Source organism: Protopterus annectens, chromosome 7.part0 (assembly GCF_019279795.1).
Source record: "Protopterus annectens isolate FY-2018-M chromosome 7.part0, PAN1.0, whole genome shotgun sequence".
In the NCBI taxonomy this organism is placed as follows: domain Eukaryota; kingdom Metazoa; phylum Chordata; order Ceratodontiformes; family Protopteridae; genus Protopterus; species Protopterus annectens.
In genome coordinates this window covers 304,923,144-304,943,716 of record NC_056739.1, presented here as the reverse complement: position 1 = coordinate 304,943,716, position 20,573 = coordinate 304,923,144, and the positions used below count along the sequence as shown (strand labels likewise).

Sequence of the window (20,573 nt, the reverse complement as noted above, 5' to 3'; positions counted from 1 at the left end):
TATTTGTAGTTCTACAGCTCCAATGGTTTCAGTGTCTTTTTAATGCAGGCAGACTGGGCATGCTGTTGGCAGCGGGCAATTTGGGCTTAGGAGCAAATTCTTACCCTTGCTACCTACTTGAATATAGATTTTTGTTCTGGCATCAAACCTGCGACTTAAAAACTGGAATGGATTTGGGGTGATCAAGACAATAAAGTTTGCCCTTATGCACGATGGTGGCCTTGAGGATAATTATCCTGCTCTAAACCCTAAAGAAAGTAAGGAATGGACAGATCCCCAGGGATTATGTCATATGGAAGTGAACGAAGAAATGCTATTTTCAGAATTTCTATCCCACTCTCTTCTGTATTAATGCAGTCCTCAGCAATACTTCTACTTTTAAGCATATCTTAGTTTTGTATCTTAAACAGAAGACACTTTGTCAAACTATGTGGCATACCCTGTGGTACCTTTTGAGCTTTTGTACAAGACTTCTGGAAGGGGTTATATGCTAACTGTACTTAGCCTAGTAATCATCTATGAACCTAACAACCCGAGGGAGAATTTTTATACCTAGCCATGCTTCCAAAGGCGAGAATCAAACCCTGTACCTTGTGCCTGTGAGGTAAACACCTTAACAGTTGTATCAACCCTCAACCGCCCCCCCCAAAAAAAAAATACACAGTCTTGAGAGGACTTAAACCCGCTACATACTAAACTGACACTCTAACTAGTAGTAACTCCACAAGGTGGGCCATAGAAGCAGGCAAAAGCTTCCTTCCCATTGCGTAGCATAGGATCGTTCTGTTCCACCAACGTCTGGGTTATGGCCCAGCACACTTCCGCTTAGAATTTTTTACTGGATTATAAGGTTGTTGATCAATTTCAGTCCTCTTTCAAAGCCCAAATGATACTTAAAAGTTTAGGACTAAAATGACAAAATGATTTCAGAGAGGTTGTAAATGCATGAACTTTTATGCACACCCAATCTTAACATCACTTTCCCAAACACAATTGGCTTTTCAGAAAGGAAAATAAAGTTAGCACTCACCAAGCTGAAATAGTAAGTTGGTCACATAATTCTTTATTTTCAATAAAAATAATTTTGATAAAGTGATCTGAAGAATCCCCTTTTCAAAACAGTTATTCCTCAGTGTTTGCTACATTCTGCATTTTTTTGGTTACCCTCTTAAAACATTAAGACCATCCAGTAGTGAAGTATTTGTTTAGCAAAATGCCATCAATAAGTGCCTCCCTTAATCCAGCAACATATAATAACTGCAGTTGTTGTGTTCCATGTACAACACTGCCAGTTGTCCGTATGAACTCTGGGAACTAATGGTTCTGAGAATTTGTTCTTGATATCAATAACTATTTTACAGGTACATTTGGAATACTAGCCAAATAGTGCCTCAAAGGTTACTTAACATTTGTGTGTGAAAACCATTTGCAGCATGTCTGAATAGCAGACAATAGATTGCAGTAGTTTGAGTGTGTCTTGCTTTTGGAAAGTTATTTTATTGGGGTACAGGTACTTTGTACATAATACATGACCACATCTGTGCTACTGTTTCTTAGGATTCCATTTTTAACATATTGCTTTGGTTGGATACATTTGGTCATCAGTACAGTTTTGCATTTGTGGGATGGCAGAATGCATCTGGATTACTTGTGTGGTTGATACTGATCCAGTGTTGTCCATTTTCTTCTGATTTAACCTTAAGATCTCTGATCCAATTTGGATCTGATCTTGGCACCATCAAACCTTCAGATCCTGGGCTCTGACTCTTCCTGTACCCATGATTTCTCCACCACTCAAAATTATCTCAGATCTTGCTTGCAGTTTCAAACGAATGGTCTCAGAGGCTTCGAGCTCCACATTGGGATAAGTGTTTTTTCATCATCACTTTCCTAGAGTACTCAAAACTTATTTTCCAATTTTCTGCTATAGTTACTATTAGCTTGCTTCTTCGTCCTCCATGTAATTGTACAAAAAAGAAATTCTTACACATATTTTACTTGCAGGCCTTAAGTATTTCTATTGTAGTGCTTCTTGAAGGTTGTTAGAGTTATTAGAGTAGTAGATTTGTAGTGTCGATAATATTCTAATGGCAGACAAACATTTTAAAAAGTGTGCTAAATGTGGACACAGAATTCCCCCATCAGGAACCCCTCTCTCTCTCTCTCTCTCTCTCTCTCTCTCTCTCTGTCTCTCTCTGTACTGCTAGGAAATGGCATACCTCAAAACACAATGTAAACCCTGTGCTAGATTTGGCCACAAAGCTCTTCAGAGCAGAAGAGCCAAATCAGCATAAAAGGGTCTCCTTTCCACTTCAATGGCTTTCATTGCTTCTCCATCTTTGACTGAGAGGAAGAATAAGACAAAGAAGCTTTGAAGTTGAAAGATCCCATTCATGATAGTAAGACAACCAAGAAGGGCTTTGAGAGATCCAAGAAAAAGTTCCTGGACCCCACAGCTTCCATGGGTCTGGCAACAAAAGTTGCAAAGTCTTCAGATCCAAAGCCTTGATCTGCTCTTGGTCTCCATCCAACTTTGTTTCTCTGGATCCAGTTAGTCCTTGACTTCATTCCCCCATTCTACAATAGCAGTCAAGGGCCTCTTCAGTTGCTTCTTCCAGGTCTGCCTGTTCTTCCAGGAGGCTCACCAAAGCCAACTTTGACAGAATGATGCAGAGGTTCCTTCAAATGCAGATGCATTTGGGGGGCCTCCTGACTCCATCCCCTCTGACAGAGTTGGGAAGACTGCCAGTTGACCACCCACATTTCAAGTCTGTTGCAGGTCTGTTCTTTGGAACTGAATGGTTGGAGAGCTCCTATATAGATCACAATAGTGCCTTCCACTTCAGATGTGACTGTGATCCAGTCTATCTTGTTTTCAACGTTGTCAGATGGAGACGAGTCAGAGTCAGAGCTGGTGTTTAGGAAGAGAAGTCAACTCCAAAGCTGTCAGAGCATCCCTTCCTTTTAGGGTGTCTGCTCTGGATAGCTTGTCTCCAATGTCTGCCCTGGAGGCAGAAGAGTTGGAGTTTCAGGGTCTCTTTCTGTTCCACCATTTAGAGAGACTTTCTTGGCTCAGATTTCCTCCACAGCCTTTGAGGCCTTCCAACAGGTCCTCTCAAGGTCAGAAGAGGTGCTGCCAACTTATTTGGCTCTGACTTGACCTCAAAATGAATTCTGCTCCAGAATTCACTCTTCTTGTTGACAGAAATAACCAGCTTTCAAAATTCTTGGGAAAGTTCTGTCTCTGAGCTCCCAGTCTTAGTCTCATTCAAACCCATCACCAGATATTCCCCAATGACAGGTACATAGAATGCTGAATTGCAGATGGAAGCATTTGGATTAATTCCTGGAATCCATCATAGAAGACAAATATTTGGAGGAAGGGGAGGGTTCCCCTGGAGCCCCTTTTGAAAAAAGTCTCCTTTGGAAAAATCCTAGAAACGGAAAGGGGGTTTGTCTGCAGATACATCTTCCGCAATAGAATGCATATTCCTGGAGGCTTTTGGAGCTGGCTGTTCTATTACCTGGGTGGTTCTTCCCCCGATGCTCTCATTGACCTGCTGGTGCAGCAGGCTTGTTAGGAGATACAGCAGAGCCCATACCTAAGAAATAAGATAAAATTCTAGCTGCATCGAAAGACAGACTTCATCAAAGTAAGAGTCCCCCCCCCCCCATAGATGCCATGGTTGTAGTGGCAGCCACAAAGAAGGAACTCTTCAAAGAGAGCTCATCTGTCCATCCCACTAACAGAGAGTCCAGGGCTTTGGACAAATTTGGCAAATGGACATATGCTATAGCAACTTTTACCCTGAGAGTGCTGAACTGCCTTGCTCACATCATTTGATTCCAAAGAGAATTGACCAAGGAGATTACCAATTCTCTTTCAGGTAACTTACCAGCAGATATCCAGAAGACCGTGGAAGACCATGGAATCCCAGCTATCTACCTTATCTTCTATTTATAATGCTTCCATGCACCTGCTTTCAAATGCAGATGATGAGACAGCCAGAGAAGCAGGTACCGGCATAACCATAGCCATATGTCACCATGTCTGGATGCAGTTGTGTGATTCTGTGGCAGGCTTTAAGATGTCTTCATCAATGTCTCCTTGGATGGTACCACCTTATTTGGTCCGAAGGTTAAAGAAACACTTACTAGAAACCAGCAGAAAGGGTCTTAACTGTCTGCTCTTGTACCATTTCTCTGATCCTCAGAGAGCCTTCTCTAGGAATAAGCAAGGGGGGAAAGAAAATATGGTTCTGGAAATCGCAGGGTCCTACCTGAATGCTTCTTTGGACTCCACCTTCCCCAATCTAAGGAGAGAGTAATTTTAAATAGAAATCATTTTATGGAAGAAGCACGCCGCAAAACCAAGGATTTTCATGGGTCATTTTCTGAGAAGTTTTTCCAGCACACCAGAATGGTTGCCCAACTGCTGCACTCTGGAGGCAGTCAGGTGGCACTTATTCCTACACCCTCAAACCTGGTGGGCCATTTTGGGCGGATTTCTATCCCTTTCAATTTTCTGGCATAAATATGCACGTTTGCACGTGTGTGAGCTTGTTTTAGATCAGCAGATTCTGTTTGGGCATCCTGCAGACTGTTACAGCACCAGAAACAAGAAAGAGAGACTTTTTGTGCTAACTGCAAGTATTTCTTGCTGAATTTTCAAATTTTTGCTGATTTTGGTCATTTTTAGTACCTGCACTTCTCAGAAAGCTTAAAAAGTAGACTAGCTACTTATTCCACTGTATGTCTGCCTGTAAGTTGTTTTCCAGTTGTGCACTTGCCTTGCTTTATTTAAAAAGTTTAAATTTTCAAATTTCTGATTTTGCAACGTTTTAATTGAGTTTGCTGTTCTGGGTCATGCACTCAAGTGCATTAGCCTTTCTGTGCTTATTTACGGTATAACTGCATTGTTTAGCCCGATTTAACCAAAAATAAATTTCTATCTTGTTTCCTAATTTCCCGCCTTTTCTAAGTAGAATAGTCCAGTTTCCAGGCTTTGCTGGTTTCAGGAATTTAGTTTCAGTGTTCAGAGCTATCCAGACCTTGCTGTGGTAGTGTGCGGTCCTACTGCTTACCAGTGAGAGTGGGAGCATTGTACTGCCCATCTAAAACTAGAGGAGTGGTTTCCAGTTCTGAAATTGCAATTTTATTGGCCATTTTGGGGTGATTTCTATCCCTTTTAACTTTCCTAATTTCCCGCCTTTTCTAAGTAGAATAGTCCAGTTTCCAGGCTTTGCTGGTTTCAGGAATTTAGTTTCAGTGTTCAGAGCTATCCAGACCTTGCTGTGGTAGTGTGCGGTCCTACTGCTTACCAGTGAGAGTGGGAGCATTGTACTGCCCATCTAAAACTAGAGGAGTGGTTTCCAGTTCTGAAATTGCAATTTTATTGGCCATTTTGGGGTGATTTCTATCCCTTTTAACTTTCTGGCATAAATACGTGCATTTGCGCATCATGGGGCTAAGGTTAAACTATTCCCAGTGCCAGAAAGTCTGCTCTTCAAATTTTCCCTTAGAACTAGCTAGTTTATCAACAGTAGCACTACAGTCTGTATACCTGTGACTAACACTTGCTCTAAAATTCGCTAAAAAGCACTAGGAAGCCTTAATTTGTTACAAACACTCACCTCTCCTTCGTAATAAGGAGAAAATAGTCGTAGGCACTAGACAGCCTACAATTGCAAGTACCTTGCCAAAAAGTAAGGGAAAACAGCTCTTGTACTACACAAAGTAAGCACTGAACCAGGAATGGCCAAGGGTCAGCTTCCGGTGATTTCTCCTGTCCACCTGGTGAATCTGGGCATACTGGGGCAATGCAGCAATTGCCTCATGTACACAGACAGCCCTCTTCTTCTACCACCAAACACTACAACCTGCGAGAGATGCACTTACATAGCCAAACTGGAAGCAAAGCTCTCTCCAGCCAAGATTGTGCTAGACAGTCAAGAGGAGAAGGTTAACACCCAAAGTACACCTCAAACAACACATAGTCCTTCAAAACCCACACCATCAAAACCCACATATAGCAACACAAAACCCACATATATGGAGGCACTTAACATTAGCCTGCCCAAGCAACAAGGACCTCTGATGCTGAAACTCAAACAAACACCACCCCCAAACACAACCAAAGCATCACATAGCTCACAATACCAGTGTGCCACACAACAGCAGCCTCTAAGGCAAGACAACGTACCCAACACTTTAGTCATAGGTGACTCTGTAGTCAGGCACACTGATGTCCCACTCACCAGGCTGAACAAGAAGAAAATTACAGTTAGTTGCCTGTCAGGTGCCAGGATCTGCCACATAACACATGCACTTGTCACTCCACAAAAGGTACAAATATGACTTTGTCATTATCCATGTTGGAGTGAATTTCTTGAGATGTACCTCCCTGGACTACATGAAAAGAGACATGGAAGAGCTCTTGGATTATGTAGCCCAGGCAGGTATGACCTTAGCCCTGAGTAGCATCCTGCCATCACCCAGAAGGATACCACAGTGTAAGGACAAAATGATTAACTTCAATAATTGGCTAAGCTTCTGGTGTCATTCAAAGGGGATCCAGTACCTGTCTGCCTTGGACGACATGATCGACAAACCATGATGCTGTGCAAGAGATGGTTTGCACCTGTCACCCCTGGGATTCAGATTACTGGCTAATGCTCTTGCCACCCCTGTAGTGCCTTTTTTAGGCAAGGTTCAAAGGACATAACTACCACCATAACGGGTACAAGCAAGCAAAATCTAAAGGTAATACCAGTATCTGTCTGCCTGGGATGACATGATCGACAAACCATGATGCTGTGCAAGAGATGGTTTGCACCTGTCGCCCCTGGGATTCAGATTACTGGCTAATGCACTTGCCCCCCTGTAGTGCCTTTTATAAGCAAGTTTCAAAGGACAAAACTACCACCATAACGGGTACAAGCAAGCAAAATCTGAAGGTAATGCTAGTCAATGGTAGAAGTCTAAATCTCAAGATGCACTCTCTCGAGGCTCTCCTAAAAATGGAGAGCATCGATATCTGTGCAGTAACTAAGACCTGGTTCAAAGCTCCAGAGAGCACCCCTGCAATACCAGGCTACAACTCGTACCATATTTGTCAGCCACCAAACCAGGACCAAAACACTAAAGGTGGAGGACTGTCCTTATTCACCAAGGATATTCACACCTCCAGGCTGGTTGCCCAACACAATGCATCTGAAATTCTCCAGGTGTAACTAATACTAGGTAAGACTGCAATACAAATTGTAGCTTGCTACAGATCCCCCACCATGCCCCAAGATTTTCACTACACCTTTCTAAACATACTGGAAAATATTAAGATACAACCAAACACCCTAATATGGGTGATTTCAGCTACCCTGCCATTAACTGGGAAAACTACTCCTGTACCAACACCTTTGCTTAAGGGTTCTTGGAGTTCATAAATTCCAACTCCCTAGAGCAACTAATTCATAGTCCCACCAGGGGTACCAATATTCTAGACCTGGTCATTACCAACATGGGAGATCGATGCTCCACACCAGTGGTCAACCCCTTGTTGGTCAGCTCAGACCATAAGCTAATCACCCTTGACATCCACATCCCAACCCCCTTTAAGGAAACCTCCATAAAAAACTTCTCCAAAGCCAGCTTCATGCTTCACAAGTCAGAAGTAACAAACTTCATGACACCCATGCAGATGGGAACTGGAAGTTCAACTGCTGAATCCTACACTAAGGTGCTGTACGAGCACATTCACTCAGGCATCGACCGAGCCATCCCAAATAGAACCAAGATGCTGTCCGCTAAAAAATGGAAGCCATTGTGGTGGTCCACTGCCATAAACAAGCTGTACAACAGAAGGAAGAAACTGTTGCAGAAAAGTGGAAGAACCCATGGTTCAAAAAACTCCCTCACCAGCCTCAGCAGAAAGCTGAGAGCCCTCATAAAAGCTTCCAAAGCTAGTTACGAAAACAAAACTGCCAAAGATTACAAAGACAACCACAAGGTATTCTATAGCTATGTCAAGAATATAAATGACAATGCTCAGATCTGCTCTGAGCTACAGCAGAATAGCACTAGATATACTGATTCCAAGGATATTGCCAATATCCTGGTAGATAGATTCAGTGCCAACTTCAGCCCCCTCACCACACCACCTACAGGGCCCATCTCAGTACTGAATGAATGCCAAATTCCAGTAATCATGACCACTCAGGTAAAAACCGCACTCTCCAAAGGCAAGAATACAGCATCCATGGGACCAGACGACATCCCGGGCTGTGTACTGCATGAACTACAAAATGAACTGGCACCTCACCTGTGTGTCATGTTTAATCATAGCCTCACCTCAGCCTTCATGCCTACAGAGTAGTGCACAGCTACAGTCATCCCACTCCACAAGGGGGGATCCACTTTGAATCCCTGGAACTACTGTCCCATCAGTCTGATGAGCCTGATCTGCAAGGCCATGGAACATATTATCATGGAACTTATAAACAAAGACATTGGCAACCTTCAAACAATGGACTCCACCCAGTTTGGGTACGTGAAGGGCCGATCTTGCCTCCCGAACCTGATCGACTTCTTCGAATCAGTCTCCAGAGCCGTGGACAAGGGTAAGTTGGTTCACACAGCCTACTTGGACCTCGCCAAGGCTTTTGACACTATCCCCCACCCTGGAATCATAGATAAACTTACTAAGCTGGGCATTAATCCCTACATCACTCGATGGGTTGCAAACTGGCTTACTGACAGAACACACACTGTAAAAGTAGCCAACTCAAAATCCAGCTCCAGACAAGTGACAAGTGATGTTCCACAGGGTTTTGTCCTGGGATCACTCTTGTTTGGCATTTACTTCTCTGAAGTACAGGCCAACACTAAGGGACTCTGGTTTACAAAGTTCACAGATGACTGCAAACTAGGAGTCATTATTTTATCCCCAAATGATGTGGATATACTACAAAAGGGCCTTACCGAAACAGATGCCTGGTGCCAGAGCCATGGGCTCAAGCTAAATGCCAAAAAATGTATAGTTATCCACTTTGGGAAAAAACATGTACCTGTGAACTACCACATAGGTGGCAGTGCATTAAACACCAAAAGTATGATAAGAGACCTAGGGATACAGGTGGACAGTGGTCTCACCTTTGATAACCACATAGCCACAACAGTTAGAAAATCCTTCTACACGGCACACCTCATCACTAAGGGCTTTTCATCCAGAAAAAAAGGAGGTAATTGTCCCTCTGTACTCATCCCTCATTAGACCCATTGTAGAATACAATGCCCCATTTGGTATGTACCTCAAGACATCTGCAACAACTAGAAAGGTCGCAGAAATACCTCACAAAAAGAATCACAGGCCTAAAGCAGATGCTTTGTGCTGACCGTCTAAAGAAACTCCAGCTATACTCTGTCGCATATCGCCTACTCAGAGGCTATCTCTGTCTAACATACAAGGCCATGTCAAACCCAGAGTTTTTGGACATACTACACGTAAAGAAATCCCAATCCCTCCAAGCCACACACTACAGGGATCTGAACCCTTGTCATCACGATGAATAGAACATGCTGGAGGGATAGGTTCCTGACCCAGAGACTCCCCAAGTCTGGAATAGGCTGCCCATACATGTCAGGCAGAGCGCCTCAATTGCCCTCTTCAAGAGGAACCTTGACTACTGGATGAGAGATAGGAAATTCACCCCGGGGATCACATCAGTAGCCTTGCTAGACAGGGGTCCAGGAAAGTAAATATTTGTGGGAAGAAATAGCCAGGGAATCATTATGGCTAGGCTTGTATAGGCCCTAGGATCAATAGCCTAGTACCTACCTATGAACTTATAACCAGAGGATACTCAATTCAATTTCTAACATTGCCTCAAGGAAAATGCAGGATTCCTGTAAATTCCACCCAATCAGCTGGAATCTACAACAACAGAAACAGAAACAGAAAAGATGTTGGAAAAAAGATTCATCAGGCAGGTCCCACTAGATCAGAAAGGATCCGGGGTTTACTCCAGGCTCTTTTTAGTTCCAAAGAAAACTGAGGACCTCAGGCCAATACTGAGCCCAACTTAAGTCATTTAAACCAATACTTGAAACAGACAAAATTCTGGATGGTCATGGTTCAGTCCATTTTGCCTGGATTCAAAAAGGACAACTGGATGTGCTTGATAGATCTCATGGATGCCTACTCTCACATAAAGATACACAGGCATTCCAGGAGATTTCTCCATTTCAGGTTGGGAGCCAATCACCTCAAATTCAGATCTTTGCCCTTTGGACTCCTCACAGGCCCCCAGCCATTTACAAATGCACGGTAGCAGTGACAGCCAGTCTCAGACTGCAGCAGTTCCAGGTGTATCCATCTGTAGACAATGGTCTCCTGACCACCTTGACCAAGAATCTGTTAATTCTCCAATGGAATGCATTGGTCAGTACTGATCAGTTCACTACCTTGGTAAACAAATATAAATTAAATAAATAAAATATATTTTACTCCAGTTACTTCACAACTTTGGGATTACAGTGAACAGACAGAAGAGCAAATTGTTACCAACTCAGACTTTAGAATTTATTGGTTGCCACTTGAATACCACAACACTAACAGCCACCTTACCTCTGCACAGGACTCATTCAGTCCTTCAGTTGGAATTACAGGTACTATACAATCTATTAGAATAAAACTGCTAGGGCTTATGGTGTCAGCCATCATTCTCATTCCTATGCCCAGATTTTGTATGAGGGCTGTGGAGTAGACCACTCTCAATCCAGTGGTCCCAACTTTATTACCCCCTCAGTACTCCGATCAGGATGACTTCAGTATGGAGAACCCATATCAAAAGGTGAATCACTTCCACAGCCCTTAGCAACAGGTCATTCATTCTTTCCACTTCCTCACACAGCAATAATTACCACAGATACTTCCATTTTAGGGTGCAGGGACATTACTAGAGGAAGACGGCTCAAGGTACCAGGACATCCTTAGGAACCAATCTCCACATCAGTATCCAGAAAATGAGAACAGTCCTTTTGACACTGCAGGCATTTCAACACTCTATTTCAGTAGGTGTAATGTCAATTCAGAGAAACAATATGTCTGTGGGTTGGTACCTAAACAGGCATGGTGGAGCCAGGTCTTGCCCATTATATTGAGAAGCCATGAGGGTTTGACAATGGGCAACGTCTTCCCATCACTTTCTTATAGCAATGCATATCCTGAGGACTTCCAAAGTACTAGCAGACAGACTGAGCAGCTGCATTATTCTGCGTCTTGAGTGGTCCTGTAATCAAACATTGGTTTTATAAAATCTTCATTCTCTGTGGCCAAACTTGCTGTGACCTGTTTTTTCCTACCTGAACAACAAATGTAGCAGTTATTTTGCCCTAATCCCTCCACAGTGACACAGTTACCAAGGGATGCTCTGATCTATAATTTGGCCCACAGTTTTCCTTTATGCATTCCTTCCATTTCCTCTAACTAGGAAATTCATTCCAGAAGCCAGAAGGGTCAAGGCCAAGGTGGTCCTTATTGTGCAGTATTGGCGTCAACAGGTTTAGTTCCCATATCTTTGGTCTTACCTGCTAAGTCCACTCTAGTCACTGGCTTACACATCAGACAGTAACTCTCATCCTTCCAGGCATCTTGTCTAGGACCTAGACCCTAAAACTAACCGCTTGGTTACTCCAGTTCTAATGATAGCCAGGGATGCCAGGCTTTCAGAAAACATTATTCATGTCCTCTCTGGATCACAAACGTCTAGCACCAGGAAGGTATACCAAATCATCTCTTCCTCTCAGCTTCCTGTTGGAATACATTTTATCCAAGTATAGTTTTATTACTAGTTACATATATTCTTACTTGGGGTAAACCTGATCAAAGTTAATTTTGAGAGCGGTAAGGCAATTATGAGTAGGGGGATGAGTCAGAGCCCTGGATCAGAAGGTTTGAAGGTGCCAAGGATGGATCCAACTCAGATTAATGACCCAAAGGTTCAAATAGATGAAAATAGGACAACATGAATCTATCTTTATTGCGAGTACATAGCTTTCATTACTGTGGTGCTCATTGTAGAGTTAGGTTAGCATGTTGCAGAAATGACCACATAATTCAAGGAATTTTCAGGCTCTTTTATACAGATGTGGTGATGTAGCATGAAGTTAAAATATACAACAGCTGAGGTAGGGGAAATAAGCCATCCCTGTAGGATTACTGCTCATATTATTCATGTTATCATCGTGTCAGGTTTTTAGTCTGTTTGCTTTTCAGCTTTAATGACTTAGGTTTTATTTGATTTTTTCACATTCATAGTGAATCCCTGGTAGATTGAACACTAGACAAGAATCGCCTATTCATTTGATAAAGGTTTTATTCAGCCTTGCATTTTTATTTATTATTATTTATTTTATTTTACATTTGTTTACCGGGAAAGTCCGACTGGACACAGGTCCGTTTTCAGCGGCGGCCCGGGGAGAAAGGCTCCACAAATATTACATTACATTTGTTAACATTACCATGTATACAAAACATTGGTTAACATTAGCATGATACAAAAACAGTATTCATGCAGACAGCTACACAATTAGTGTACACTGGCTGATAATGTCCTTGCCGACTGGGATATGCTGGATAAATTGGTGCAGTTTGCATTCCATACACAGGGTTAGTTACCTGGGTTCTTATGGCCCCCTGCTGCTTCAGATTGTTCATGTGTTGTACCAGCAACTAGTTAAACCTTTGCCAAGTCTAAGAGTAGAATGACTGACATTTATCACTGAAAAGAACTGTGTAGCTGTCCATGAATATTGTTTGTTTTACTGCACATTCATACAATATCCTTAGAAAATAATTCTTTGTTTCACAGCACCTCCATCTTGGTGTCTATGATGTAAAGTTAATGGAGATAGTGACAGATCTACAGTTTTAATAAGCAAGAAACTAGCTGTAAACATACTGTTTCACAGAAATGGGAACACAGCTACCTGCCCCCTGGAAACATTTATTTTGTTCTGTATGCCTGCTAGACTCCTGTCTGTACTTTAGTATTCACCCATTAGTGTCCATGCTGTCAGTTGTTTCATGTACGATGGCAAACAGTGTGCCAGAACTTTGGGTCAAATTCCAAATGGTTTGCTCTCAGTGTAAGTGACCATTTGCACTGAGAGAAGGTCTTTCAGAAACTGGCCACTGGTGCAAGCCTTTTTATAGATAGGCCTTACACCAAAGTTACTTAGTTACACTGAGAGCAAGTTTTTCAGAATCAGGGTGGTTTTACACTGAGAGCAACTCTGTTGGAATCTGTCCTTATATGTCTGTCACATGTATTTCACTTTTGTAGCTTACATTGTACCAGTCACTTCCACTGCTTGGTGTTTATTTTGTTATTGAGAGATCTAACAGCCTCATGTCTGCTGATTTTTATGATTTCTTGCTCTACTTTGGAAGAATGTGAATGTGGTATCTCCCCAAGGCATTTCTGATTGTATATCTAAGAACAGGGTATCACTATATAATTTATGTTACTTATTCATTCATTCAAATCTCTTTTCATTCACAGATTTTTTTAACTTCTGAACTAGAAACAAGGAGGGGAAATCTACATGCAGTTAATGCCAACAAGTCAGAAACCTGCACCTTTTTACCTTCAAAAGGCTTCTTCATAATGGTAATTTTTGATTACCAGAAGTGTTATATGCAACCTTCTGTTTTTGTCTGTGTTCAGAATGTAAGGTAACTACTTCTGCCTAGCTCATTTCCATAATGTTATCACTGCAAGCCTATTAATGTGGAATACTGTTAATACACTTACTAGCACAACAGTCATTTGGAATAATGGGCTTGTTTTGCCTTTGCTATCCTTTGAGACAAGTCCTTTATTTTCTTTAGATCGGATGATCTTTTTTTTTTCTTTTCATGCTGTTTGAAAGTCATTCTAGGATGTGCTGTGATAATGGGAGAGGTTATGGAAGAAAAGGTAACAGCTGCATTTATCTGCAACAGCAGAAAAAGGACAAAAGGTAGGGTCCTACTGGTTTAATGCCAGAAAAGCGAAGTTGTTGTTTCACTGATGCCTCCCAATTCCATGCAACTCAACCAGTATTTTATTTATTTCTTGTATATCCACTCCTGTTCACATTGCTTCTTTCCTCCCATGTGTTAAATTGTTCTTGGCTTAAGAATACCCTTTTATTAAACATTCGTTTTTCTGTTACTCTTCAAGTAAGTAAGATTTGGATACAATTAGTAGTGACAGCAGGGATTTCTTTACAAAAAATGCATCCTTTACAAACTTTAATTTAGTACAGAGGATCAAAAACATTGCAGACATTTTTGTTAGTTTATATTGGATAATTAGCAGGCTTTGTATCAATTTCCCAGTTAAAATTCTATTTTCAGCTCCAGATCTGATTTTTGGTGCTGGTGAAGTATCCCCCTCTCTGTTGACATCATCTTCACCTGGCTATCTTACCCTCTGTACCTCTTTACATAACCTCTTCCTATCACCTCCTCCCCAATTATACTAATCTATCCTGATCTCTCTCTCCCTGTTTATAGTTACAATTAAACTAAACACATGCCTTTTACTTATTACTGCTATGAATTGCCAACAGGACATTCTCCAGAATTGTATATATTGTTTTACTTTGCTTTTCCTCATTGTTCTCTTTGTAATATATTTTTATTATATCTCTGCGCCTTACAATATTGTTGATTATGTTTGCAATGTTTAATTTTCAACTGCTATTTATGTAATGTCTTTGAATTTTTTTTTTGCTGTGTTAAATGGAGCTTTTCTCCCCAGGCCCCTGCTGAAAATGGGCTCTTAAGAACCAGTTGGACTTTCCCAGTAAACAAATGTTAATAAATAAATAAGTAAATAAAAAGGTAAGTAAAAAAGTAAATAAATAAAGAAAGAAAGACCGAACTTAGTCACTGCCAAAATCACCATACTTATGCCCATTTACTCATATTTGCTCCTTGTCAAAGCAATGAGAGATAGACAAGTGGCCCTGAACAAATTACGGCTAGAGGCCTTTTATGAAATGTCCTGCGTCACTATTTTCCTGCCATGTATAGTGACATTAATGATGGCCTTGTGCATGTCCTTCCACAGGCTTACCATGGTACAGATACCCTGTTAAAATTGCAGTTATGCTTAAATACTGTGGTGTCCCACCCTTCCACAACAGGCTGCCAAGCAAATTCAGGAAACCTAATCATATGCCATACCTTATATGGTGGCTCTTCTGCACACTAGTACTAGCGCCTTCTGAATTACCTGAAACACTTTTCTTTTGTTTGCTGAATTAATGTATTTAACCCATACTGCCAAGGTTTAGATGCTCTAGGTTTAATAAATTTTAGTAGGGGCTCAAAAATTATGGTCACAACTTATGGTCTGATCACATGTGCTCAAATATCAAATGTCCGTAGAAAACTAAATGGTGCTCGTCATTTGATCACTGCTATAGTAAAGTATGGAGTATATCCTGCATGGGATATAATAGACTCAACTTACAGACCTTAAGGACTTGTATGCAACCCAAACCGTTAATAGCTTATGCAGAGATGAACAAAAATAGTTTAGACAGCAAGCCTTTCAAAACTTTCCTGCTGCTAAAGGGCACTCTTCTTGTCGGCTTTCAAGGATAAATGGTAGGCAAGTTCCTTTTGGGGGAACAAAATTCCACATTTTCAACTTTGGACAGAAACTGACTTATTTCTGCAAAATTATTTATTTGAAGCTAAGAAAAAGTTTTTTACTGGTCTGTCATGTAACTTTCAGGTCACTTTTTACAGTGAAGTGTGATGTTTACTTTTGTGTAAAAAAACACTTTTGCCCGTTTTTAAAAGTTTTGCATAATAGGGACTAAGCTAAGTGTATGTTATGCATTTCAAGGTGTTTTTTGATGGAAAATATTTTCTTTTGTTCCTTACCTACTGACTACTGCTGTCTGTCCTAATTGGGCTTCAGGCTTCATTTTTTGGCTTCACCATGCACAGTTTACTGTTTCCTTGGTTCTTCCTTCCTCCAGCCACAAAAAGATGATTTTCAGACTGCCTGTGCTCCATCATTAGGCTACAAGTTTGCCTCATTCACAGATGAGTGACTGTGCCGTGGCCATTTTTGGTATTTCAGACCATTAATTTTCTACTTTGGGCCCCCTCTTATGTAGTCCTTTCATCCACCATGGACACATCCTCTGCGTTTGGTATAGTACCTTTGGCAGGCAAGGAAGAACCACTTGCTGGTCTAGGATGAAGGAGCAGGGAATGTATGGATGGACTGAAATGTTTGTCCCAAAGGATGATATGCTCAACAGGAGTGGTCTGCTTCTATGGAAATTCCTGTTAAAAAGAAGCAGAAAGTTATTTATCTTCCCTATTCTCAGTTACTTTAGACAGAAATAATTTACTAGGCTCAGGTTCAGACTGTTGAGCCTTCTCATCCTGTTTTTACTGGTAAAAGAATCTGAATTTTCCCAGTATAATAAAGAGGTAAATGATATTGAGAGAACAACTTCTGCTTTCTCTCCTCAGGAGACATTATGAGGAAAGTATCTCTTCTGATAATCCCTTTGAATAATTTTCTTTCTAAAACCATTCCTGAATGAACCAGTTGTTTCAATGACAAAATAATGATATCCCAGTATCCCTGAAAAAGTATTATTATTTGTTAAAACTGGGATTTCCTGAACCCATTACTGTTCCTAATATACTTCAGATTTGTAGGATGTTTTTATTACAGCCTGTAACTTGCCCAAGAGCTAGCCTGCTATCCTTAAGAAGTAGATAGATTGTATGCAAGTTCCTCAGTCTTGCAGTTGTTTGTTTTCTAATCCCATATATGATGCTACAGGGATTTCCTTGGTAAGTCCTGCAGCTACTAAACATTTGGTAACTGCTAATCCCTCACCCTTTAATAAGAGCAGAAAAGTCTTTGCTAGATGTGGGAAAAAGATGTATACTTCTGCCACACATTTTTAGAAATCTTGTCAAGGTCATATTTTGCTTGCATTGTTTGAGAATATGAGGAATGTTAGGACCACGTTTCCCTCTTCTGAGGAAACATCTATGAATACTTGTATTGCTTCTGTGTCTCAAGTGACCAAACAACCTTGTAAAGTGTGCTTATGATTCAGCCAGTGGCTAGTCCAGAACAGCTCCTACTAGAGCTGTTATAAGGAGGTTTGCCTTAGTTGTATGTGCGAAATAAACCTGATGTTAAAGCTGAAATTCTGAATTCTCCTTTAGATAAAGTGGTTGTTTTTGAACCATCTGCTGCTGAGGTCTTGGAAAAAAATGTGATGAAAAAGGAAAGCTGATTCAGGGGGTTAATTCATTTTTGTTAAATGTTTTACAACGGTCTCAATTCCCTTTTGTAAAAAAAAAAAAAGGGAAAAAACTAAGCAGACACATGAAGCCTCTGGCAATAGACAGACATTCAGAAAAAAGCAATGGCAAGTGGGGAAAAAAGGAAACCCCAGAAACAAAGACAGTCCAAACAGTCTGAATAACTGTCTGCAGGGAGTAACACCCCCCCCCCCACCTTTCCAACCAGACAAGCCTTTAAATCTTCCTCAAAAATATGGTTCTCTATTTCTGTCTTTGGCAACATATAGGTAACTGCTTTTAAAGGATACTTATCACATGCCTGTAGTCTCAGTTGTCAAATTATTATTTATTTATTTTTTTTGGTGGATTATAATTTTAATTCTCTGCATTACATTTTTTGGTAGCCGCTGCTGCATGAGTATTCACAAAGTATCTAGGCATAGTAATAGCCTATTGCAGACTGCAAGGTATTCACATTTTCTCTTATTTTAGACTACTTGCTTGTGTTTGCAGTGTTTTTTCCCCACAAAGTTTCAGGAATTTCACTTGGGCCAGAGATCTTCTTTGCAGTCTGGGGTTTCCGGAGAACAGTCAAAAGTCTTCTTTTGACTCCATCTCACAGGATTGTTTTCCTGAGGGTTACCCTAGATACCTCTGTTTAAAGAGCTTTTATTCAACTGGAAAAAGTAGATCTATATCTAGATCTGTTCCTGAGGTTTTTCTCCCAGCTCAAGATTTTAGCAAAGATATTTTTCAGGATACTAGGATCCCCCATTTTCACTTCCATCTCCGGCACAGCTTGTAATTACAGATGTCTCAGACTATGGTTGGGGAGAGGTATCTATTACAGTAAAAGTGCAGGGTCTTTGGAACAAAAAGAATAGACCAAAACATAAACATAGAGAGGTTGGCAATCATAAATGCTCTCAACTCTCAGTCATCTATGGTCCACTGGACAATGTGATTGTAGACAAAATCACATTAATGTGGCACATAAACATGTGTAATCCAGATATTACCCCCCTGTGCAGACTGGGATATTCAGCACAATTTCACTCTACTGGCATTTTGCATACTGTCAGATCAAAATATTGTTACAAAAAAGCTGAGCAGGACCAGGACAGACCCTCACAAATGGAAATTGAATCAGGGAGCCTTTCACGATTTGATCCAGCTGTAGGGAACACCAAGTAGATCTGTTTGCTTCTATTCATCACAAACTGCAAAATTCTACTCCTGGATTCCTTGCAAATAGCTCTGCAAAACAGATGCATTTTCATTTCCTTGGATAGGAATGTTCCTGTATGCCTTTCCACCCTTTCCACAGATATCCATGGTCATTCTGAAGATTCAGAGGAACTGTCTAAAATCTTTGTTGTGGCTCCCTTCTGGCCAAGAAAACAGTGGATGTCCTTCATATTGATCACTAATGCAGTAGCCTAAGCCATATGGGTTATATCCTGCCAAGGATATAACAGCTGCCCAGCTTCCAAAGCTTTAGGTCACCTTCCACATGCTCAAATATTTTGGCAGTTTGAGCCAAGCCCTTCAGAGCTTTCCTACCACCGAAGAGAGCACTCCTCTATGGGCTTTCAAGGATAGACTGTCTGCTTGTACTGTTCCACTGCTGGGGAGATAAGTTCTCTTTGGGAAAAGAGACCTTCCACATTGAAATATTTCTTGTTTAATATTACTTTACAGGTTAGGAAAGTTGTTTTAAAACAAGGAGCTTGTGTTTTAATGGACGAGACTTAAATGTACTTTTAAAATGGGAGCGCAGTTTTTGCTGTCAGTTTAAAAGTAGTTGGAAAACATTCTGTAGAGGAACTGTTGATTTTCCTTTTGGGGCTTGGAAAAAGTATTAAACTGCATTTTACCTGTCTTTGTTGGGAAAAGTGACTTTATATTTCTACCAGCCTGTGCTGCTTCTTTTCCATGGGAAAGAGGCACCATTTTTGGCTTGACCATGGAACAAACTACTGGCCCCTCAGCTGGCCCCTCTTCCATTCAGTAAAAGAAAATGTAAGCAAACAGCCTTTGCTATCACAGTGGGCTAGCTATTTGCCTCAGTCAAAGGAGAGTCATTCTGCTTTGACCAGAGCTGGTTCCTCAGACCACCTATCTTTTACCCCAGATCAATGTTAAGTGGCATCTACGACTATCATGGATTGGGGGGGGGTTAGCCATGTCCTCTGTGTCTGTTGTGAGCCCCACAGTGAGCAAGTGGGAGAGTCACTCTTGTCAGTCCTATGAGAGGTAGCAGGGACATCATCCCTATTTAGTCATAATGTTGTGTTCAACTGCCATTAGCAACCCTGCTGGCCCCCATTTTTCCTGTCAAAAAGAAACAAACCTAATCATGTATCTGCTCCTGCTCACATTTTTTCTTGACAGAGGCAGCTTACTAGATCTGGTGCAGGGACTAATTCAACCTACTGATCGTTTTTATAAGGTGGTTTCTGGTAAAAGAAAAAGGAATGCCTCTTTTTCTGAAGAGATTCAAGATTCTGAATCCAGACAGAACATGAGGAGTAAGATGTAGGGTTTTCTCCTCAGACTTCTTATTATGATTCAGAAGAGAGTACAGTATCAAACTCTCCCTGTGAGGTTTTCTCTTACTCTGAGACTACTTACAGAATGTGCTAGGGCTTTCAGTGGAAGAACTAGAGGTTTCTCATTCCCTCAGAAAATATTATATGCTGTTACAAAATGAATTTCCAGAATGTACACCCATTCATCCAATGCTGTCAGCATTGGACAGTGTGTGTGTGTATGTGTATATATATATATATATATATATATATATATATATATATATATATGTGTGTGTGTGTGTGTGTGTGTCACTTCCTACAATTTTCCTGATAGTCTGCCTGCTGCCCCTAAAAAGGCAGATAGATTGTATAAAGTTCCTCAGTCTTTTAAGTTACATTTTTATACACTCATCCCAAATCTGAACATCTCAAGGTTAGTATTTCTCTGGTTCTGCAATATTTGTGTCAGATGTTATCTTTTGGGCTTTCTTACTCTTCTGTCAAGGTTGAGTTTTCAATCATTTCAGAAAGTCTGCCCATGGATCCCTACTTCAATGCATTCCCATGTTAAAATGTTTTTTGGAATTCTGCATACCCGACCACCTAGGTAGCAGATGGATCCTTCTTATGATCTTAACTTTGCTTTGTAAAAGTTAACCCTCACTCTTGATTTGAAGTTTATAACATGGAAAACAGCTTTG

The 20,573-nt window shown here is 41.0% G+C and overlaps 1 protein-coding gene across 1 annotated transcript in view; it reads left to right on the top strand.

Moving 5' to 3' along the window:
• The window catches only part of SLC45A3 (solute carrier family 45 member 3), an 895,193-nt gene that overhangs the window by 400,131 nt on the left and 474,489 nt on the right, over positions 1-20,573 (top strand). Inside the window, exon 3 of the mRNA XM_044076827.1 lies at positions 13,560-13,667. The gene's annotated coding sequence lies outside the window, so the exon portion shown is untranslated. The remainder of the gene's footprint in view (positions 1-13,559; positions 13,668-20,573) is intronic.